A 24,594-nucleotide genomic window follows, 5' to 3' on the forward strand; every position below is an offset into this window, starting at 1 on the left:
AGATGAGTCGGGAGGACGAAAGCTTTCTCCCGTCTGCCTGGAGAAGGAGAAAAACATTTCGTTCCTCAAATTTTCTCGTGTCCGCTTGGGGGCGCGTCGGTAGAAGGGAGGAAGGCGCGCCGTTGCTGCTTTTTTCCTCCATTTTTTCTTAGAGTGAGGAGGGGGTGGGGGGTGAAAGAATTAAAAGAGAAGAGACCCTGTGCTTTATGCTCTTTGCAAACTCAGTTTTGCAGTGACATCTTTAGCTTCGATTTGTTTATATGTCCGGCTTGGGCCCTGGCTTGATATGGATAACAATATTAACCCACTGAACGCAAAGACGGCTACAAGACGGCTAAAAGACGTCTTGGCAGGATGTACAATACGTCTTGTAGACATCCTGACAGGACGTTATATAGCCCAAGACGTCTTGAAACGTCTTGTAGCCGTCTTCTAGTCGGGCTAACGCCCCGTCTTTCTTGGGCTACAAGATGTCATGCAAGATTGCTTGAAGAACTCTTGAAGACGACTACAGGACCTCTAGATAGGTCTATTTAACATCTTAAAAAGGGATATAAGATGTCTTTTAGCCATCTTTTTCTTAGCTCATGCACCATTATTTTGGCTTACAAAACAAAATGTCTTAAAATTTGTCTTGGCAAGGTCTACAAGGCGTTTTGTAGACATCCTGGCAAGACGTTATATAGCCCAAGACGTCTTGTAGCCGTCTTCTAGTCGGGATAATGCCCAGTCTTTCTTGGGCTACAAGACGTCTTGGAAGATGTCTTGAAGAACTCTTGAAGACGACTACAGCACCTCTAGATAGGTGTATTTAACATCTTAAAAAGGCATATAAGATGTCTTTTAGCCATCCTTTTCCCAGCTCATGCATCATCATTCTGGCCTACACAAAAATATCTTAAAATTTGTCTTGGCAAGGTCTACAAGACGTTTTGTGGACATCTTGGCTAGATATTATATAGCCCGAACGTCTTGAAACGTCCTGTAGCCGTCTTCTAGCCGGCATAACACCCAGTCCTTGGGATGCCAGATGTCTTGCAAGATCTACCATAGACGACTTGAAAACTATTACAGGACACCTAGTTACGGCCTGGATATTGTAATCCCAAAAAGCCATAAGGCTTTGAATAGCTAAACTCCTTATATTGTGGTAAGGACGAGTACTGAAGCCGATTCGTACTGCAGCGACTGACTATGTGAGGGGGCTAACATTAAGATACAACCATGACTTACCATGGCAATCAAGAATTGCAACACTAATTAGTTGCCTTAGCGGCTTTCAGTCTCTTGAGTCAAGCTTTTGCAATATAGTCGAGGGCTGTTGCAAAAATAGGCCTTTGCACCAAGCTGGTGTGAATAAAATGACATGGTTAACATAGCAAAGCATAGCTATTGCATGTCTGTAAGTACACCACATATTGAACGCCTGTCAATCGCAAGCTCTCAAGTGACACAGCCATAGCTGCGCACCAGTAAGCAAATGATTTTTCTCCTGTTCAAGAACTGTAAAAACATGTTCATTAGTAAAATAGGTACATAAATATAATTGAGGCTTTCAATGCACTGCTTATTAGTTTTAGAACAATAAGAAATGGAATAATGGCTTGCAATCCAGATGACTTGTGGAAGTTTCCAGCTGACTCATGGAAGTTTCTTAAATCTCAAACTCGTGGAAGCTTCCTGCGATGAAACGAAAAGTAAATTTTTATGTGTTTAATATTCCCTATTGTTCCCAGTTTTATAAAGGTATCAAGTGTCTAAGCATGCATTATATAATGTACCCATAATGTGCCCATTGTAAATACCCCATGTTTTGCTGCCTATCAGGAATTTTCAAGATTTTTCGGATATAAAGCTAATTTCAGAAACAAATTTTGCATGACACTGCTAGAAGTTTCCTGCGAAATTTCAAAGCAGCCCAAAAATGACTGAAGTTTGCTATAGAAGAGAAGTACAGAAAACCACTTTTTAAGATTTGATAATGATACTGCTAGCCAAAGTACACCATGCCAAAGTACACCACAAGACCAACATGAACTAGTACTTTGTTTTTTGCAAAACAAGGTAAAAAAACAAGGAGCAATCTACAAAGCAATTATTTGCAATAGTATGCCAACAAAGTGACTCTATGATGACTAAATGCAAATGCCGACCAATTTTCCGGACTCGAAGGCAACCCGAAAAAGCAGTCTAAAAAAGCTATTTTAAAGGCCGACAACCAGACTCGAGATTCTGCAAGGCAGAAGACCCTCCTCTCCACGCCTTCGGGCGAGGGAAGCGAAGGATGGAGAGAAGGGACCAAGAGGGGCGGCATGGGTGGAAAGGGTAGGAGGGAGAGGAGGAAGCGGGTGAAAAGTGGAAAGCGCGAACTGGTCGTCGCTCTTTAACTTAAATGAAAAAAATTCCATGCAACCTCTGCATGGTATTGCCCACTTTCCACTTGTTTGATGCCAATATTAAGTTCTCATGCAACTTCCACTTCATACTGGTCGCTTTCCACATGTTTGGATGATCGCAGTGCCAAGCGTTGCTGAGGCCATTGCTGCCGCATACAGTAAAGATAAAGCTGGTATGATTTAGAGGCTACACTCAGCTGACCAAGCTCGCTTTACTGCAGCACCTATCTGCCAAATATACTCGCTCGAAGAACACGGGAAGAATGGTGGACAGTAGTTCTTCTCCTGGTCGCGGTAGGGAAATGCAAACACGAGAAGATACAGAAGTATGGCCCCCAGATGGCGGCTATGTTCGATATAGTGGAACTGGAATATCTGACCGTGGCCCAATCTAGCTTTTTCATGCGTAAGACGGGGATTCGAGGCTACGAGACCAAACAACCAAAATGCTTGCAATAAAGCATACGCCGACTGTTTGTAAGTATAAATGGAAAAAAAAAACTTCCGAAAATTTGAGCAACGAGGTGTACGGTATCCGAAATTTCAGTCAGTGCTATACATTAAGTTTCATAGTCATAATTATAAAAGGCTTGCATTATTAAGTTACTTTTAAGTATGTTTTCAATTTGCCACTTCTCAGTCAGCAGGCAAAGGGAAAATGTTTAGATGAAATAATGCTTAAGTACCATACCTTTTTGTGGCGCTATTCACGCATGCTCGGCAGTTCTTCAGCCAACCCTTGGCTCCTGCTTCAATTTCTTCAAGCGTTTCACCACTCAGGCCTTTTATTAGTCTGACTGCTTCTGTAAATGGGGAAAATATGAAAATCATCACCAAGTCCGTTACCCTGGTGCAATGATCACGGGAGATATGAAAGCCTACCACCACTACAAATAGACATGGGTGAATATATGAGTGTTCTGACCAGATTAAATGATATGTCACCCTTTTGTTAATGACTACCGACATAGGCTGTGCAGATTCATTTTGCCCGGCCTGCCCCATGCACACTGCATGACACTGCTAGTGCGAACACGAAATTAGTACTTTTTCATTGCATTTTGCTCATACAGAATATTGATGCGCCCCAAATAGTACTTTAAGCTGGAGCTCAAAATTAGCACTTTCCCCCCCACTAGCAATTCTGATGGCATGTATCAGTTACATAATTGAAACAAAGAAAAAGACAGCCCATTGCTTGTCTGTGCTAACTGTGACGTGCAGTGCACAACAACAGAATTTGCTTGAATGTGCCTACCGAATTACTGGTTTCAAATTCCCTGACCGGTGTTTCTCTCGAAGGAGTGCTTCTACGACCGAAGAACTCTGACCTGCTATTGGTCCTATGCTCGCCATAGTTGCTAAATTATGGAGCCCAAGTGGCTCATCCCTTTTAATGGATGGTTGCTTGATCTGCCTAGTGACATTTCTGGCAACATTACTCAGTGCAGACACGCTGTTGCACGACAATTGGGTTTCGTTGCACACCGCCATACCACTTCCATGTGCCATTTTTCCTGATTTAGCTATTTACTAAAATTTCCTTGACTTTTCCATGTGGTTCAAAATTTCCTGACAATCCCAGGTTTTCCAGATTAGTTGACACCCTGTATAATACATTAAGACGATTTACAATTTAATAGAATTTATTGAAATTTCTTGTCATGTTGCTGTTGGCATGTTTTACAGTGAGGGTTGTTTTAATTATTTGGAGCGGCACATTTCCAGAAATAATAATAATAATAATACTTTATTTTGTGCTAGTGTCCAAAAACAGCTGCAAAGACCTTGTTATTGGTACACTATAAACAAAAAAATAGCTTCACACTAAAAAACAAACAAACAGAAAACACAGCAACATGAACAAAAGTAATCGTCACCTTAAAAATGCAGCTAAGGGAGCAAGCAAAATACAGGAACATCGGAGGTCTGTAGAATGAGTATATGGCATGCTAAAAGCGAAACAAAGCCCAGCACTAAAAAAGCAAAAAAAGTATATGTAGAGGTTACAATCTTTTTGGCGTTGATAGGAAATTATGTGTGTGCATATATGTTCAGATCCACATCATGAAGTTTATTATACAAGTGCGTAATTCTAGACATGGGTGAGGAATCATATGGGGTATTAGGATAAAATGGTAAAATCACTCTACTACTTCGCGTCGGTACGTGAAAGTTCACGGATAATAAGAGTGATTGCTATCAGTCCGGCCAGAAGTTACTTTATGTAAAAACGCACATCACGAATGGTACGATTTAAGCCGAAATTGTTCACAAGTGATTCATAATTATATTAACAATGTTGAAAGTATCTGTCATAAGCTGTTCGCACCAGGCGTTTCTGAACTCGCTCAATTTCGTTGCTCTGACTAGAAGACATTCAAGTCAATAACGAACCAAGGAACAAAATAAATGGATCAAACATGTAAAGCTAAAAAATTATGCGTCATTCGTGAAATTAGCCCCAGTGTACGTAGGGAAGTACCCACTATCGAAGTGACTTGTTCTTTAAAAGTGAGCCGGCTATCAACAACAACGCCAAGGTAACGCACAGTAGAAACACTCTGTATGACCGTTACACACGGTAGTGTGTATTGAAAACCAACCTGATCGCGCTTTGTGTACAATTAAATAATTTTCGTCTTTTGTGGATTGAAAAACAAATTATTAGATGAGCACCACCTTGACACGCTATTTATATCTTGTTGCAATAATGAACAGTCCCCCAATGTCACGAACTGATGAATATAGCTTGATGTCATCAGAAAACAATAAAATGTTAGCATATTTAACTCTTCAGTATCATCTAGAAGAAGCACACGTCAAGTACCACGACGTAATACCGCTTAAAAGTTTATGAGATTGGCGAAAAAGTGCATCCAAACGCTGAGTCAAACGTCATCGCGCAGAATAATTGTTTCGTTTGTTTTGTACTAGGTGGCGCCAGTAGCAAAACAGGATCCGGACCGCGCATGTGCCTTTGTGCGCCCGCACTCTCCTCGTTGCTTCATCTGAGCACAGCGACGGTGCAGGTCGGATTTGCGTGGAGCAGACTACAGTTGTAACCCTTTGTGCGGGCTGGCGCAGATGTTTGGACCACATGGCCACGTGGTACGGACAGTCGATGACGACACGGAACCAGTATAGGCAGCCGCAATTAAAGTTTCGGTTTCACTTTCGGGTTTACGCTTAATAAGGACTGAGATAAAAATAGTGAACTTTCTGGGAAACAAATGACGTAGGACCGTGTTTCAGTGTTTCCCAAAGTATAATCATTAATTATCACGATATTTTCAAAACTAACCGGAGTTGTCCTTTAAGGGGGCATTGAAGTCATCTTTGACACAATCTTTTTACAATGAAAACTCAATCTGTCGACACCGTCTTTTTACGATGATAACTCAATCTGTGCGTTCCAAGCATTCTAACAAACCCAAAGTTACAATCCTGCACGGCCTATTTCCCAGGAGATCTTTCGAGTGGTCGACTAAGAGTGCTTGTCGTCTAATTGCAGGCGATGGCTTCCCCTGAAGCCATATAACCGAGTATCCTCAGAATGTGTGCTTATGCTCTTTTCAAAACGAGTTATAATAACTTTGTTTAGAACCTGCATGGATTTCAGGAACTTCCTTGGTCTAGAGAATGCAGTACACCAGAGAGATGTATGCTTTTGTATTGCCCTGAAATGAGTAGGCGGTTTTGTATTTTAGAACTTTAAATATTTAATAACTAATATCTTTTGAAGAATAAGATATAAAAAATGACCTTCAGATATGACTTCAGGGCCCCTTTAAGGTGCAAAAAAGTAACACATGCGTTTTCAAGAAACTTGATTTAATCTTACCAGTTGCAGGCAGAACTCCTGGCTTGCTTTCAGCTTTTCTCAATTTCATCAACATCTGCATCTGTTTTCAATGGTAGTGAAATACAGGCTTCTTCAGCTGGCTCGCAAGGTTCTTCTCTTTCCAACAGCTTTTCGGTTATTGTTTTCAGTTGCTTCTTTACAAAGCGAAGCTCTCTTGGTATAAGACGTGAGAAATCTGAAAGCACAACAAAAGCAAAAAGCGCAAACATGTTAGACAAGAGATAGAATGGAATGTAGCGTCGTTTCTGTTATCCAAAGGAGAGCAAAGAGAGAAGCACCAGCTCGCTCACATAAAGATATAGAAGCTACTGCATGCGCTATAGCAGTGGTCTCAAACTCATTCGACCGTGGGGGCCAGACAGCCCACACCGGAAAGGTCGCGGGCCAACGTAAGACTGGGGGGGGGGGGGGGGGGGGGGGGGGGTTAAAAGTTTTAAAGGGAAGAGACATCGCTCTCATTACATTTTGTAAAATCACAGTTTTGCCGGTGACGTCTTTCGATTTCATTTGTTTTGTGACCACTTTGGGCCCTGCCCTGATGTGAAAACAAGAATTAAAATTACAGCGTCCCGCCAGCATGCTGGCATTTTTAATGGAACAAGAGAAGTACACCATCGTTCCCGTTGCTCAATTTGCGCAGGAATTAACCAAGCTCAACATATCTCTAAAAAATTGTCAGCTAATTTGAGAGTTGTTGCTTTTCCGACAATTTTTTTTTTTAAGGCGAGAATCCTTAGCTTGTAGCTCTATGTTTGGCAGCTGCTTCTGCTGATCGAGAGTTGCCGCAGCCGAGATCCATCCTTCCATGAATGGCTTGCGCTTTCAGCCTAGTAGCGGAATCGTTGTACGTTAAAAAAAGCTGGGAGGTAAAAAATAAAGTGAAGCGAAGGGCAAATGAACACAGATAAGTAAAAAATATGTGAATATCTTAAAAGAGCAGAGCTACTTTTCAAACGAAAATGAATCGACGAGATGAGATCACTATGGTCAAATACGATATTCTCTATGGTACATTCGTAGCGCAGGAGACATGGGAATCGGGACTCGTAGCCGGTTGCCTGCGGGCCGCGTCGCAGCGAGTCGCGGGCCGCATGCGGCCTGCGTGTTTGAGACCCCTGCGCTATAGCATCCACTAGCGCTGCTACTTAAATAGCAATACATCAGTTGCACTGACGTAATTTGGTCCTTTTTTTTTTTGGGGTGGCCGAACTTCCTCGAGCATAGCCTATAATGTACCTACTCTACAAGTAGGTCGTGAGTGAGCTGAAAGGAGTCAGTGCAGCTTGCACCGCATTAACGACACGCTTCTGCCACCAGCGAGGAAGGACATGACGCCACGTACACTCCACGCATATAAACAGTACATTCAACATTAGGTTAAATATGATCATTAATAACTGCCACTGATAAGAAACAACACATCTGTATTCTGGACGAACCACTACTGTAAATTACTTCTTTGGCGGGTGCGACAACTTGCAAATTTCACAAAGTGCCAGCTTTGGCGCTACGTTGCATGCAGGCACCGATATTCCCAATTGGGATCAGTATGATATATATTCGTATCCATGAGGTGACATCTTCGTGCAAGTCATTTTTTGTAATTTTTTTTTTCGAGTTACGAGGTTCGACAGAAATGGGCACCTGTGAAAATTAAGTTGTTTACAGTATATTTCTCTTTGCAACTGCCACCTAAGCGGCTACCGAAGTAGACAAGATCGGAACATTTGCAATGCGACCTGCTGCTACATGCGCAGTATACACAACAAATGCAGTTGTGAGCACTGTTAGTACCATTGAGTCACAGCTTTGTGAGCCTGATTGTCTGAAGACGAGCATTCCTTCTCTGAGACAGACACTCTGTGCATGTATGTGTTAATTGTCTGAAGACGAGCATTCCTACTCTGAGACGGCTCTGTACATGCATGTGTTAACATTGTGCAGCTCCTAAACTTAGCAGTACTTCCGTGTTATGTGCTGTGCTGGAGGGCTCTCCCAATTCCGAAAAATTCAAATGTGAACAATGCCTTACAACAGGCATTGGCAACGTTTATTGTTTGCGGATTGTGTGATGGTGTAACACACAGGCTGCAGTCCGATGCTGGCAGAGTGAGAGGGGACCATTAAGTGCGGGTTTTACTATGGGGTTTTTGAGAAAGGCTTCGGCATGCTGTCCTCGTTCCTTACTGGGCTGTGAACTGCTCAGCATGCAGAAAAGCTCTCCTCTGCGAAATACTGTACGCTGTGCATACTTTCATTCTCCAGAGACTCAATTTCTGTGTTTGAGTGATAAGCGCTGAAAAGGTGTATACTTTAAAATGAAAAAGCTTACCTGGAGGGCTTGATGAGGGTGGGACCATGAAGTTGGCTGCAGCTTCGTAATTACCTCCCTCACTGGAATGTGAAGCGAAAAGAAAACACTAAAGAGTGTTATCAGGGTATTTTGACTGCTGGCTTCGCTCGCGGTGGCGCACAGAGCCCGAGCACCACAAAGGGTTCAGTACACCACCGAAAGGTACCATGGGAGCAAAATTTGTACCTATATTGTCAGAGTGTTTCCAAATAAAGCCACAGAGAGCACTTGCAATCTAATGGTAGCACCAAAGGAACAGTACATGTAATAAGAAAGGAAAGGAAAAGGATTTAGTGTTTCGACACCTCCTTGCAATGTGGCGACTTGTGCAATCGATATGGCCTAAAAGAGAGGCATCTGCCCCCCCCCCCCCCCCATGTGCATCAATTCCAAACATAGTGCAGGATCAATGTCCAAGATGAAAACTTTTTGCTCTTTTCTGTGTTAAAATGAAATACTTATTCTATCGAAACAAAAATAATAAAAAGTTAGAAGTGTTAGTTTATACCAAGCATAAAATATTCAAGCAACTGCATGGGCGTTGATAATCTGAGTTGCACATGCACAGAAAAAACACCCACAGACCCCTGCTTTCTGCGAAAGTTAGCGATGCGATGGTATATGACACCAATTGAGCAGTTGAAAACGCCCTGACAATTGGAAGCACCTTCCAGCATCAACAGCCAAAAATGTCACTGATCATACGTTTCAAGCTGTCATCGATACTCTGTACTGTTCAGATTAAGCACAGAGCGTACAATTGCCTTATCCAACTTTTGTTCTCCTTTAGCCCCACGCCCCTTTGTAATGCCCGTGGCAATGAATGTATTTGAAATAAATGAAAAAAAAAATACATAGGCCCTGTTGAAATTTTTTTCATGTTCAACGCCACCTAGTTACTTTAAAGATAGCTAAAATAACAAAGAAAAATAAATAGTATCATTTTGCAAATAGAAATGCTGATTTTGATTTTAATGACGAACTGAGATGTTGAAGACATCTGTTTTGCTTTCTTAGCAAGCAAAGAATGCAAAGCGTCAATTCGTGCTTGATTGCAAGAGAAACACATTTGAAAACGGTCTCCCACATCGCTGCAGCTCAAACTGGTTACCAGCAACAACTTCGCGAAGCAAGCGGAGGTTCTTGTCAACATAAAATCGTTTCCGAGGCCTACACTGCGACGCCTTTGCAAAAGATGTGGTTGGAAGTGACTGGCGGCAGACATCTTGGATTGAATGACAAACGTAAGCGGTGCCACCCTCCCTCTGCTTAGTAAACATGGCAGCAGAACGGAGCCTGCGCTCCGATTGCCCGTTGCTGGCTAGGCGCTGTGGGCATTCGCAGTTGCCTCCTGGCTCGGGTGGAGTCGGCCATAAGAACAAAATCGCTACAAAAGATGTTTACTAACTAAGTCTTAATAGAAATTCCCTATGTCTCAGAACCTTGTTATCCTCGGGCACGGCTTTTCTTCGCAATGTAGTCAAAGCTACGAGCGACTCTGACCTTACACAACCAGGGTACTGATCGACGCTACATACGTGCTCTCTTCACTTCCGGTATGCAAAGAAAAGTTGTCCCCAAGTATAGTACCTTCCTCACGGGCATTTGGTCTGGTCGAGGTGAACACTAAAGTGAACAAGTTAATCATATCCGCAAGTCCTGCACTATCAGTAAGAGGTTCTTTTTAAAACCAGGGGTCTGGAAAATTGCCTCGCTGAACCAATGCTCAATTTCATAAAATATGGACATGTCATACCTGTCCTTAAATTGTGTCAGTTAAGTCTGCATTTGATTACATTCATAGAATGCTTTTTATGTACAAAATTAACAGACATTGCTCTTTACTTCGCTTCTCCATTACAAAATATACAACATTCTCTTACCTTTGATGCCAGAAAGGTGGTGATGAGGCTCCTCCGATTCCTTCTTCATGGTGAGACTCATCCAATGCATCTGCATCTTACAAAAAGGAGTCAGTGTTTTATATGGCAGTGAAAGCCATAACCTTCAGATTTCACATTAATATTTATCATAACCGAAAACACTTTCTGTGTCTTTGGTGTGTCTGTGGGTATTATTTAATTGAATTTTAAGCTCAGATAACTGGCAATATTGCATAAATTAAACTCCAATAAATTTGAAACGTTATATCACTGAAACTTTACTGGCAGAAAAGTGTGATAAGTTCCAAATTTGCAATAAAAATAAGCTCAGAAAACACGGAGTCCTAGGCAAAACATATCAATGTATAATGTTGCCAAAGTTCAAACAGTTCACATAAAAATTTAGCACCTTGGTCACTTGATGTTGCCACATCATCAGTGTCCTCCGCTTTCCTTAGTTTCGATCTTGCTTTCTGGAGAGTATCTAAAAAGTTAAGCAGACAATGAAATAGCATATTTCACAACCGAAGACTGTCAAAATCCAAAGTAGAGGTGGCATAATTATAGAGGGTTGCTCAAAGATCAAATTAAGCATTCATCTAAGAAAAAGATTTGCTTACTAGAATGAAGCATTCGCCTAAGAAAAATATTAGCTTGTTTAATTCCCTCCTACAAGAAAGGTGTAGGCAGTTATAGGTGTTCCATAGCACATTGATTACCTCATATTAGGAACAATAAGTACATGTGGGCTCGACTCTACTTCGAGACGGCAAGACCACTCAAAAAAGTGAGAGCACCACAGACGCCTAGAACTATCGAAATTACATTAGCTCCCAAGGGGTCTTATTTTATGTAATGGGCTTCAGTTTATGTTAGGAGTACCCACTGATATCTTTGTGGTTGTGGATTGAGAGTAGTAGTCACTAGAAATGTAACATCAGATTTATGACCATGGTAGTTAGCCAAATTCCCCTACAGTTTCTGACTTCGGTAGACACTCGGCTAAAAAAGCATAAAAAAGACAGAAAACATGTTGGCTTGCCTACCTTCCTTGCTCAGGATGACAATGCTGTGCCTTGTGTATGTCAAATCTGGGGACTATCTGAGTTTCACGGCTTTGATAGCTCTGATGCCCTAAACTTCGACGGCCAGAGGCACTCATTTCCATTGAGCCAATTCGACGGGACCACGTCAACACTCAAAAAACGTCAACACACAAAAAACGAACAACTGCAAACATATTGTCTGAAATGATGGAACAACAAGATCATACAGTCGCAAATTGAAACAGGAAACCAAATCTTAAAGTTTCATCAGTTTCTAAAAAACTACTGTGCCATCTACAAACACGCCCTCCTGGGTGCATTTTCCACAGCCAAAGTAGCCCGAGTGCGACTTGATACCCAACAAGAACGCTTTTGCTGGAGCATCACACACAAATCCCCTAATGTACACCGTGAAGAGCTGCCCAGAAAAAGGGAGCCCATTTGTAAGTAGATTTATCAAGGTCATCAAAAAATACCGAAAGGTACTCATCGACTGAGGTTGGCTTCGAGTGGCCATGGTAGCAACCAACCGGGAACACTCCCCTAACAGTTACGTCCAGTGTTTTCCCAAGTATTGGTCAAAACTGACTGTGCGTGCTCTTTGTTAGTGGAAGGCCGTCAACATAGAACATGATGCGGGGCCGAGCGGGTACAGACGACATATCAACCACGTGTGAAAGTAGAGCCCTCAAGCTATCTCCAATGCCAAAATGGCACTAGGATCCTGGAGGCACGCTCGTGATATTAGCTCTGCGAGGCGTGGCCAACAAAGTTCTAGCGTCGCCTGGTGTGCCCGAGTAGCACGGGTGCTCCTTCAGCTCTTTCGCCAGCGAGGAAAGGGCCCTCTGAGTAATCTTATGCTCTCCGGCCCATTGCGCCAAGAAACGTCTCAGGCGACACTCTGGATCATCGGTATCTGCCGGCTGCTTATCGGAGACGCTCTCGAGAAGAGAGAGTTGTTCCGATAGAGCCTCGACCTCCTCACAACTTGAATCTGTCTCACTTTCGGTTATGTCTGTAGACTCAGCAGTGGACGACTCTAGTTCACTTTCGGAATCAGAACTGGAGGATCCATTTCCGAACTCTAGACTGTTGTCATCGAGGGTATCGCGGGCGGTAACTTGGGAGTCGTTTTCACTCCCGGAAGCATGCTCTGAATTAACATTAGCAGTGCCAGCTGTAGTAGTCTCGAAACTGCTCAAGGCGGTAGCACGGGACAGCTCTTTGTTAAGGCGGTGCCTCTTCTGCCACCGCGACAGATGTTCAAACGGTTTCCTTTTCTCTGGATGCGGCATATTTTGATTATCTGATCTGTAGCGGCGGCTGATGGTGCGTTCGACTCAATGTGGGCACACGGGTTGCTTGCCTGAATGCGCGGGTAGCGAAGCAGCTAGAGGCTGGAGGAGATGACGCCAGGGAGTTCGTCTCGAGGAGCGCGCCAAAGCAAAAGCGAAGTGACCCTTTCGCAAGCCGACCAAAAAAAAGGAAACGAATCCAAGAAATACGAAATCGGATGTCTTTTTATTAACAACTAAAATGTTCACATTAAATTAAAAAATAAATGGAACACTTTTGAACACATACGGATTTGCTCGTTGATATGGGCCCTATTTATTAGTGTCGTGACGTCACAATGTAATGCGGCCCGGTCCACTGATGCGGTCCTAGCGTCTATTTTGTCTTATTCTGACTGGTGTGTTGCCCGCGTCTTCTTTTGGGTCCCTCGGTTTCCGGCTCATTACGCACCACCGAGTCATTGATGTGCTCGTCGCGACAGTGGCGGTAGTCCGGTACACACTCACCTCACCAACCCACCACTCACCTCACTATATATGGTGCTTCGAGCTCGGTCGGTCCCGTTCGAGCACCGTGGTGTGTGCTACTTTTGTTGAGTGTTTCGGTAGATTGTGTATTGTCATTGTGCTTGTTTTAGCACCATGTGCTTTGCTGATGAGTGAGCGTCCTTGGTGAGCGTGCGAAAATCGTGGATTGTCGACGGGCGCGCGCGCCCGACCGCGTTGCGAAACGTTGGCGAAGCTTTCGCCGAGATAGACCCTGCTCGAATCTCGGCGTCGGCTGGCTGGCGACGGAAGTTGCACAGAAGCTTGCAGAAGCCTTCACGCCAGCTCCCGTATTTGCCGTGGTCCCCTCGTCCCGTCGTTGCCCCAGTCGGATCGCTCGGGATGCGTTGTGTGTTCGTCTGCCTGCCGTTGGGCCGTGTGTCATGTAGTGTATCCGCTGGTCAGTTGGTTGAATGTGGTTGTGTTGGTGCACATTTTGCCAATGTCGTTCTGTTTATTCTGTTCGCTTGATTGAGTGAGTCGGCGCGTCGACGTGGACCTGTCTCGGAGCCGAGAAAGTGCGTAGGCCTAACGATACGGCCGCGCTTGGTCTAGTTCGACGGGACGGACGTCGGCTTCCCGTTTTAGTGTCATATCCGTGAGTTCCGACGCAAAAGTCTAGTGATTAGGTTTGTGCACAGGACATATTAGCAGCGGGTCGCTGCGGCCTGCGGCACCATCTGCTTCTTTTTCGTTGATGTTACTTTCGTCATGAAATAAATGTTTTTGTACGCAAGTAATCTTCGCTATTTGCTCGATTTTGAACGTACCACAGCGCTGAGATACAAACTGCCGCGAATAGACGCGGACAGACCATTTCTTTCGCAACGTAGCGCGGCCTGGCGAAGTGGACGACGAAGACCGTCCGTTTCACGTCGTCGGACGTTACGTTTGTACTTACCTGTACTCTTTTCTGTGCGCGATTATGCTGTAAACGTGAGTGACGTCGCACAGAGGCTCACGAGGGGTGGAGAAATTTGTAATAATTAACGCGAAGTAATAAAAGCAATCGTTGATAAGGAAAAAAGATATACCCATGAAAAACAGATTTATACAAAGAAACTTTTTTCGGATATCCCAATCTTTGAGATCAAAATGTTTTCGAGATTACAAAAGATGTCTTGTAGATGAATTCTGGACGTCTATAAAAATATGTCTTCCAGACAGCTTGACAAGGTGTCTTGTAGACGTCTATGTAAAGACGTCTTATAGACGTCTAGAAAAGTTATATTGTAGACATCTTGCGCAGCCCAAGACGTCTTGAGCTCATTTTAGAACTTTGAAGACGTCTACAAGACGTTCTGTGTTCACCGGGTAAAATGATACCGCCCCGCCAAAGTGCTGGAATTTTCAATAGATCAAGAGATCAAATACATTGTCGTTCCCGTTGCTCAAGTCACTCAGGAACCAACCGAGCTCAAAATGTCTCTAAAACAATCAGATAATTTTACAGTAATTGCTTTCCTGACAATTTTTATTATGACACCCTGAGCATATACTTGTACTTAATGGTGATATATATATATATATATATATATATATATATATATATATATATATATATGTTTTTTGTTCTTTTTTTAAGTCGAGAATCCCGAGCTCGTAGCTGTATTTTTCGCAGTTGGTCCTGCGGACCAAGAGTTGGAGTATCCGAGATTCATTTTTCAACAAAGAACTTACGCTTGCCGCTTTGTAGCGTAATCGTTGTACATTACGTAAAAGGTAATAAGAAAAAAATAATAGGAAACAAAGGACAAATGAACACAGATAAGTAAAAATTATGTGAATACGTTTAAAGAAGAAAGCTACTTTTTGAGCAAATAGGAATCGGCGAGAGGAGATGTTTTATGGCGCATGCCGTTTCTGGCGCTCGAGGCATGGGAGCAGAAACTCGTAGTCGATTGCCTGCGGGCTGCGTACCAGCAAGTCGTGGGCCGTATACGGCCTGCTTGCCGCGTGTTTGAGACCCTTTTTGTAGATCGTTTTTGTCGTCTCGCAACTGTTTCCCCACACCCCTTAGACACACAAGACCACGGTGCTTCGAAGGCGTCTCAGAATTGTGTGTTTACAACCCTATTCCGCTCATGCATCGAAGGTGGTGGCAACAAACTAAGTCAAAGAAACCAGATGGCCGTGCCGTCAAATATTTGGATTCCGGCGGTTGGTCGACGAAATGCTGGCGAAGCAAGCGAGCAAATGTAGGAACCGCTGTCGTCGCGGCGTTCCAAGTTCCAACTCGTGTCCGCTTACGTTTCTACCGCCTGTCCAGCTGCAGATCGACCTGCTGCAGAGCAGGCGTCTGCCGTAGCCACCCCTGCTGCGCTGCCTCCTCCAAGATCGCGACAGGAAACATCGCGACACTTTTTTGACGTTATCGGACGGAAATCGAAGGTGTTGAGGATGCGGTGAACGCACCAACTGAGGACACACTCCAGCCACCACACCGCAACATGGCAGACAAGGAAAGCGGCGCTCATGGGTGGAAGCGCAGTCTTCGTCGGTAGAGTGCAGAGAAGGAGAAAAAAAACGGTTTACGAAACTTCCCTAGTCTTTTTTTTAATTCCCTAGGCAGCTCTGGGGAGCCCTTCCAAAACAGCTCGCCACGGTGTTTATTGTCCAAGGCCGCGGACTTGTTTACGTTGATTCACATGCGCCGATGGGCGTTCGAGGCCACCCGACGTTCTACGTCATATCTGGTGCGTCGCTTTTGTGGGGACGTTGGTCGCTCCTGTACCAAAGCGTTCCGATCGCTGACGCTCGGTTTACTCGTTTTGAAAGTACGTCGACGGCATCGGAGAGTACAGCGTTTAATTTCTCAGTTGTTTTTGATAGCTAGGATTAATGCACGCAGATAAAAATTATGTAATTTACGCGCTTCGCTGTGTATGGTGTATGTCGCTCTTACCAATGTTTTGTTTTCTGGAGAACAGTTCATGGAAAGCACTTTATCTTCTTGTAATTGTTTTTTTTTTTTTGATAGTTAACACTTAATTTCTTATTTCATACGCTCGGGAGTATTCTTCTCCTATAGCCTTGCAAGAATACAAGGTCTTGTTAAATTTAATAGCGATCTACATAAATTAACTGAGCGTCTGGTAAAAGTATCTGTGAAAACTGTTGGAAACAGTCCACCAATCAGCAGATATTATCATAACAATTCAAAAAACAAAAACAAAAAGAAAACGTTATCATAATTACAATAAAGGCCTATGTAATCCCCCTTGTAATCTGAAATAAGATTTGCGGGGAAAGCTCTCCAAGTATTTGAACTAAATACTAATAAAAAAGGTACGCCCAGAAAGAATACAACGCGTTCGGTTTGTCCTACTTAATTAATATCGAAACGGTCTTGTTTCCGTGCTCCTCATGAAAAACCTCGTAATGTGTATTTTTTCCCGGTTACGTAATGACTTTGGTAGTCTGTGCAGAGGAGCATGTTATCCATGGCCTGAAGTGCGCATGCTTGTGCGCTCAAAGCCCTTGAAGAGGTCCCAGAAAGTGTATGTGCTATATTTGCGGATACACTTGGAGCTAGTATATGATAGTTTTCTTTATTCTGGGAAGATGCACCTTGTTTAGAAGTTTGGCAGTCAATCTGAGTCTGGAATGATTAATAGCCAAATGAAATGCTCGTACTATGATTCTGCATCATTGTATCGATTTGCCGCGAATATCCCGACGAATAATCGAGGACTGTCGCTTTTTCCCTTAAATGCGAGAAGCCTAAGGATTAAACAAGATGAACTAGAAATTCATTTGCACGAATTGCGCATATATTTTGATATTCTAGCGTTTGCCGAAACATGGATAACCGATAGAGATGACGCATTTTCACTTGATGGCTGCACGGCTGAAAATGTCTATCGTAAAGATAGATGGGAGGAGGAGGAGTTTGTTTGTACATTCGGCACAGTCTTAGTTACAGTGTTGAGCCTGATTTATCCTTAATCTTTAATGATTATGTGTCTCTTTTTATTAGATGGGGAGAGTTGATTATTACCGTGATTCATTGCCCGCTACCTGGAAGTCCGGCTACCTTTCTTTATTTCCTTGAGAGCTCTTTGGTCTATGCCACTTCTTCAGGTCTTCAGTTCTTAATACCGATATCCTGCCCTCTAGAAGAGCGCGTATGAAATTTATGGAACTTGTACAGTGTTATGGTTTTATTAATGTTATTGTTAAACCTACTAGGGTTACTTCGGTCACGGCTCCGCTGATTGATTTGTTCATAACATTCTGTGATTCCAGCGATCTTACAGGGGCTGTTAACATGGAACATGAGTGATCATCTTCCAATATTTCGTTGTTTTGAAAGATTTAAGAAAAGTTTTGTGTCTACTCCTCGTTTAACGTACCGACATACTACTAAAGAAAACCTCGACACATTCTACAATTTGGTGTCAAATACTAATTGGGAGTTTGTATGTAATATGTGTGATCAACACGTATCACATGATATCTTTGGGAATAAGATTATATTATTGTATGACCACGCATTTCCGTTAAGAACGCTGAAAAAACATAGAAAGTCAAGAAAGAAATGGAAAACTCTAAGACTTTCTAGGAGAATAAAGGGCCCATATCGTTTGTACGATATATCCTAAACAAATACAATACACTCCGCTATATAATGAGCTTGGACCTGAAAAAAGCACATCAATTTTATTCGAACAAATTTATCAGCATTCTAGGGGATCTTGAGAAAATATAAAGCACTGTGGGTCATTTGATCTTAAAGATAGAAATCCACTCCCAGTGAACTCGCGAACGACGGCATGAGCTACACAGGTACACTGCTATCTGACACATTATTTACTCATTTTTCAACATCAGAGTGCACCCTCTTCTCCCCAACCACTGTAGGCAATGTCACGTAATATATAAATCACAACGTATCTCATTTTGTTTTCTTTTCCCCGACTGATGAGGAAGAAATTTCTCTCTATATATATATATATATGCAAGGACTACAACAGTGATGAAAATGCATTTAGTGAGAGCTACTCCCCGAAGACAACGCCATATAATCTGGGAAACGAAATTTACATAAAACGAAAAGTACGAACCAATTACGGTTCGCAAGCAATAATTTACAAAATACCCGATCTCCTAAACAACCACCCGGATATCATTGAATTGTTAAAAACGTTCTAGTTTGCTTTTCGCCTTCAAGAAAAATATGAAACGTCATCTCCTGCCATTTTATAAATGGTGTCGTGAAACTGTTCATTTAATCATTTTCTGTCTATTTATGGGGTTGATTATCAGTTTTTTTGTTTCCTGTACTTATCCTTCAATTCAATTCAATTTTTATTTTCAGATCAAGTAATATAAAATAAAGAGCTGGCCCACAAAAGCAGCATTCTGCTTGTATGTGGGGCCAGGCGACCAACTAGAATACATGTTGTAACAAAAACAAAGAAAGCACTCCGCAGCACAAAACAAAATTGAAAGGAACACCCAAATAGCAGCACAAATAAATACAAAAATGGAACACGTTAGAAGCATGAAATATAGGTGCTTATAGCCAAGTCTGCTCAGGCAACCATGAAATAAAAGTACGAAATATCTGCAACGGTCAGGCTACGATATCTACAGCTCAGATGCTTGACACCAATTCCTTACTTTCCTTTTTAGTGCCCTAGTGGAATCTATATTCATAAGGGACTCTGGGAGTTCGTTAAATAAAGAAGGAATGTAATGATTTCTGTTTTTCTTTCCATACAGTGTGTATATTTTCGAAATGACGTATCTTTCAGTACGTCTCAAATTTCTATTTTCGTTTACGACAGTTTTGTAGGAATTACTGAAATAATTATTTGTTATTGCTACGTATGTAAAAAAGCTTTTAGAAAACAGGATGTCCAGCTCTTTAGCTTTCTCTTGAGTTTCCAATACTTGATATGAAGTTCCATATGATATGTTGTTTATCATGTGCTTTAGTATCCTATCTATCGCTCGTGTTTTGTATTCTGAACAATGACCGTACAGTGTAATACCGTACCGTAATGCAACTTCCGCCAAATATTTAAACACAAGTAATCTTATCTTCAAGCTGCACATACTTTTGAGTTTATTCAAATACGCTGATATGACTCGTAGTTTTTTTACAACACATTCCACCTGCGCATTCCACAGCATGTGTTCGTCAACAAAGACGCCTAAATATTTAACTGAACTGTCGTATGTTAAAGGTGTACAGCTGCAATCCAGGCACTGCACCGAGTGCAAGCAGATATTTGGAGATGTTACTATCTGTTTGTGCGGATTTCGAAAACACATCAGTTTTGTTTTTGCAACATTCACAGAAATAAAATTCTCAGCAAACCATCTAATTATCATATCAATGTTTTTCTGAAAAACAGAAATTGTTTCATCATACTTTCATGTGGTAAAACTAATACGGTGTCATCCGCGTATTGAAACATTTTTGACTGAAGGGGCAGAAACCCTAACCCATTCATATAAATGTCAAATAACATTGGCCATAAAGTACTTCCTTGTGGCACCCCGAATTGTACTTGAGCCGGGCTGTTAAGATTATTCATTATCTTAACCGTTTGGAATCTATCCTTGAAGTAATTCTCGAGAAATTTATAAAAAGGACCTCGAAACCCCATACTATATAATTTTTCCGACAATAAGGAATGATCGATGGTATCCAATGCCTTTGACAGGTCTATGAAAAGAGCTAGGGCTATTTTGTTATTATCGAGTGTTTCGGTAATGCAGTCAGCAAAATCCTCCAGTAGAGTAATGGTACTTTTTTGTTGCCGAAAGCCGTACTGCATAGCGCTTATCAGGGAAAATTTGTCGCAAAAATTATTCATTGCTATTTGAACCCATTTTTCGATTACGTGTGTCATGAATGGTAGGATTGATATGGGTCTGTAGCTCCCGACCTCTTGCTGCTTTCCTTTTTTGTATAACGGCCTTATCACAGATACTTTTAAACCCTTAGGAATATTTCCGGTATGCAATGTGTCATTCACTATTTTAAGCAAAATGTGTTTTACTTTATCGAAATTGTAGCGTATGTCTCTAACTCGAATATTGTCGATTCCTGGCGTTTTTGTTATTGACATAGCGTGGATGATACGCAACAAATCACTTTCTATCATATCTGGAAGATAAGCTAAGTTAACGCAGCATGTTGGGGAAACGTCATTTAAGCTGGTCGCCGATATATTCTTTTTAATTTCTTTTACGTCTTGGATAAAGATTTTGTTGAACATTTCTGCTAACTCGCTGTAGGAACTAGATTCTTTAAAATGTTTGTGTATCGTATCATCAATACTATTTTTAGTTTTCCTGCCAATTATTTGGTTAACCAAGTTCCACGTTTCTTTCGGATTTCTAGTCGAAGCTTTAAACTGGTTTACATAATAATTCCGTTTCGCCAAACGAATTATAGCTGTAACCTTGTTCCGTATTTCACGGAACTCTTTTTTAAGCATGATATCACCAGGATTTTGCTTGCATCGCTTCCAAAGACTCTCCTTCTGATGACACAATTCTAATATTTCCGAATTTATCCAAATATTATCGGGCCTTCTTTTTCTTAATTTCACCTTTCTAGTAGCGCTTGCATAAATATCCTGAAATTGGTGAACCAGCTTTTCGTAGACTGTTAGGTGATCATAGACTAGCAAAGAATTCCAATCGTACTTCTGAATAAAATTATCAATTTTATTGCTATCTAGCAGGGATGGGCAGTATTTCAAATACAAGTATTTGAAATACGTATTTCAAATACTTTGTGTATTTTGCATTTGTATTTAATTACAAATTGAGTCATGTATTTGAAGTGTGTATTTAAATACTAAAACGTGGGTATTTCAAATACAATTGTAATTAAATACAATTTTGTGGGCGAAAATACATCCCTCAAATATACTGTCACTGTCCAGAGCCGGAAGAAAACTATGTTCTGCACCGAATGCAGTGTCTCTCAATCAAGCACAAGCGTTTAGTGACTTTGTGATTACGGTGCTAGTCCAGGGCAAGAATAGTGACGAAATCGACGCTCACAGGCAGACTGGCTAAAAATAAGCGCCTGTGACAACTTGTGATGCTTTCCAGCCTGATTTCCCTCCATATTTTTGCCTGGAACATTCTAAATGCACGGGTCGTCCAGATTTTTGTAACTGGTGCGAGTTGCAACAATGAAAAATTCTCTAGCTAGTGCTGCGCGTCTTGGTCGTCTCAGTTCTTTGTTGGTCTATAGGAAGTATTCACTGGACGCCATATTTGTGGGTGCTGTTTAAAGCGCATGCTCAGAACGAGCTCACATCAATAGGCTGCTAAGAGCGACACTCTCGATGGTGCGGAATGTACGTTGCAAAAGAACTGTGGAAGCTTGCCATCAGCACGCGCTCAGAATTCGCGCACACAGATATGGCCGCCAGTGGATACTCCCTATACCAAAATGTAATCGACAAGAAAAGCTGCTTGAAGCTCTGTACTTTTTTCACCTATTACGTCCAAGCTAATTAATTTTTTTGTGATTATATTTCTATTACGTTACTAGAGCCTCGCACACTAACTCTCGAGTGTGCAATGCAACATTAAAATGAGATACCCAGAAATCCGTTGCAGGTGCCCTGAAGTCGCTGACAGAAATTTTGAGGAATGTATTTGTAAAAGTATTTGGAGGAGACCAAATACATTTGGTTGTATTTGTATCTTTTATTTAAATACTTTTTTGGAAATGTAATTAGATTTGTAATTAAATACACTTTTGATGAAGTATTTTGTATTTGTATTTCGATACATATTTGCATGTATTTTGCCCATCCCTGCTATCTAGTATAGTTTTATACTGGTCCTCCACTGTAGGGTTTCCAAGTATATCTTCGCCTAATATTAAAAGAACCGTTATATAGTGATCAGCAAGCTTCTGCTTAATTACTCCAGATAATGTGTTTAAGTTGCTTATTTGTTTAAGAAACTATGTGGTCAATACATGTCTTTGTTATTTTATTATCGTAATGTTCTTCCCGTGTATAATCCTGAATAACATTTTCAAGCCCAAAAGCAGAAAGGGTGTCAAGATAGCACAACACTCCAGGTTTCAACTCATTCGAAACATCAATAATAAAATCTCCTGCAATAACTAAATATTTATTGTTATCGAATTTCGGCAGCAGCTTCGATAATTCATCACAAAACATGTTTAAATTGGAACTGGGTGGTCTGTAAACGGCACAAACTACATAGGAGAACTTATCCTTATTTACGACTGCCGCGCAAATTTCTGCATTATCCAATTTTACATCAATTCTATCAGATAAACAGTTGTTATTTATGTATAATAAGATTCCCCCACCCCTTCTTCCTTCTCTGCATATATTGTAGGAATGAAAACCTGTTAGGCTAAAGGACGCACAAGATCTCTCGTGTAAATTTACCTCGGTTAGTATAAGCACATCAAGGAGAGGAAGCCGGCCCTCCAAAAGCACCATTAACTGATCAAAATGCTTGTAGATGCTTCGCACATTTACATGTAATAAACTTAACTTCGTATTCCCGCAACCGTCCTTTGCTATTGACTGCTTTGTGTAAGCATCCCATTCCTCAAAAGACTCAAAGGAAGACTGCATGATTATCTAATTTTGGCGAAATCTCTTTCGCTCTCAATCTGAATTACTGCGGCACCCTCGTTCTGTCTCACAAAAATCTTTCCATTTTTTACCCATGTATACTTGTAGTTTTTTCTCTGGCACATGCCTTTGTTCTCCACAACAAATTCTTGATTGCTCGGGTTAAGTTTTCATTAATGTAAAAGTTTTCGCTCCTAAGACTAACTCAATTTTTTGCCCAAACGTCTCTCGTGCGCCTCTCAGTGAACCTCACCAGTATGGGTGCTGGTCTACCTTCCTTTGCTCTTAGTCTGTGGGCAGCCTCGACGTCAGTGGTTGCGAGTTGTGGCACGCCTAGCTTAGTAGCAATGTCGTTAATTACCTCTAACAGGCTTTCGTTAGGTTGTTGAGTGACTCCGTGAATTTCGATGTTCTGCCTTCGGGAATATTGTTCCGCATTGTCGACGGCCTTTCTTAGTGCCCAGATTTCTTCGTCCCTTTGAGTTATTTTCTCTTCTAATTGATTCACCTTCTGTTCTAAACCCTTTATTGTTTTGTCTTGGCTGTCCAGTCTAGTCATCAGCTCTTGGTGCCTTGCCGACTGGTTGTTCATAGATTCTTCAATGCCCTCAATCGTCCTTCCTTGGTTTTCAATCTTAGACATCAACTCATCACCTTTTCCAGTTTGAGTCTCCAGCGACTTTTCAATAGCGTTGATTCTAATCAAGAGGGCAGTCAGTTTACGATTGATAGCATCGTTCTGTTGCACTAGTTTTCCCAGGCTCCCCTCCTGCGATCCCTCTCCTGACACACTCCCCAATTCCTCAGGAGACACAGACTGGCGCTCTGCATGCAGCTTGCACGTTCCGCACCGCCATCGGGAAATGCTCTCTGACGTCATCGTCTTCAATGCTTTGGTCGTTATTCCGGAACATTTCCCCGTATGGTAATGGTCCGTGCACTCTGCACACTTCAAGCATGCACCATCAGGAGCAACAGGCTTCATACATGTCAAACAGTCACCCCTTTCTTCCATTATAAAGAACACACAGCAAACAAAAAAGGGAGGATGCAGACCAGCGAGATGTGAACCGCCTACCCACAACGAAACAGAGAGTAGTCGCGCTTACCTACGAAACCAAAACACCTTAGTGACCGTGGCCATGCATCTCGCTGGTCTGCGGAGTGCCGTTCGTCGACAAGGGCTTAAGTAGTCGACAGACGCTGGCGATAGCCCTTTCCGAGCGCGCTGACCGTAATCAGGCACGCGGGGACGCCCACCGATGACTTGACCGATACTTCGCTTGGTAAGCGACAAATTCCACGCAATTTATTACTGTTAATTTCTATGAAGTGCCTTAACCTGTATGATATTATTTATGTGTGTAATTTTATTATTAGTGTTTTTTGTATTTTCTCTGGTATAAAAATATTATTTTTTGGACAGAATATTGACTCCATAGTTTTCTTAGCGTTTACTGCAGTATGCTGCTGAGCTATGTACAGGGTGGTGAGGCCTCGTCAGGCAAAATTTGTTTACCTTTTGCACCTCCACCCGCGACTCAAGAAGTCCAAATAAAGAGTATTATATTATTCTCATATATTAAATACTCACACTTGTGCTAGTTT

General features: G+C 41.9%; 1 pseudogene; it reads right to left on the minus strand.

Moving 5' to 3' along the window:
- Positions 1–22,189: 22,189 nt before the first annotated feature.
- Positions 22,190–23,866, minus strand: LOC115329423 (annotated as a pseudogene).
- Between the last annotated feature and the right edge of the window lie 728 nt (positions 23,867–24,594).

The sequence above is a fragment of the Ixodes scapularis genome, unplaced genomic scaffold, assembly GCF_016920785.2.
Source record: "Ixodes scapularis isolate PalLabHiFi unplaced genomic scaffold, ASM1692078v2 PGA_scaffold4__175_contigs__length_147842914, whole genome shotgun sequence".
Taxonomy (NCBI): Eukaryota; Metazoa; Arthropoda; class Arachnida; order Ixodida; family Ixodidae; genus Ixodes; species Ixodes scapularis.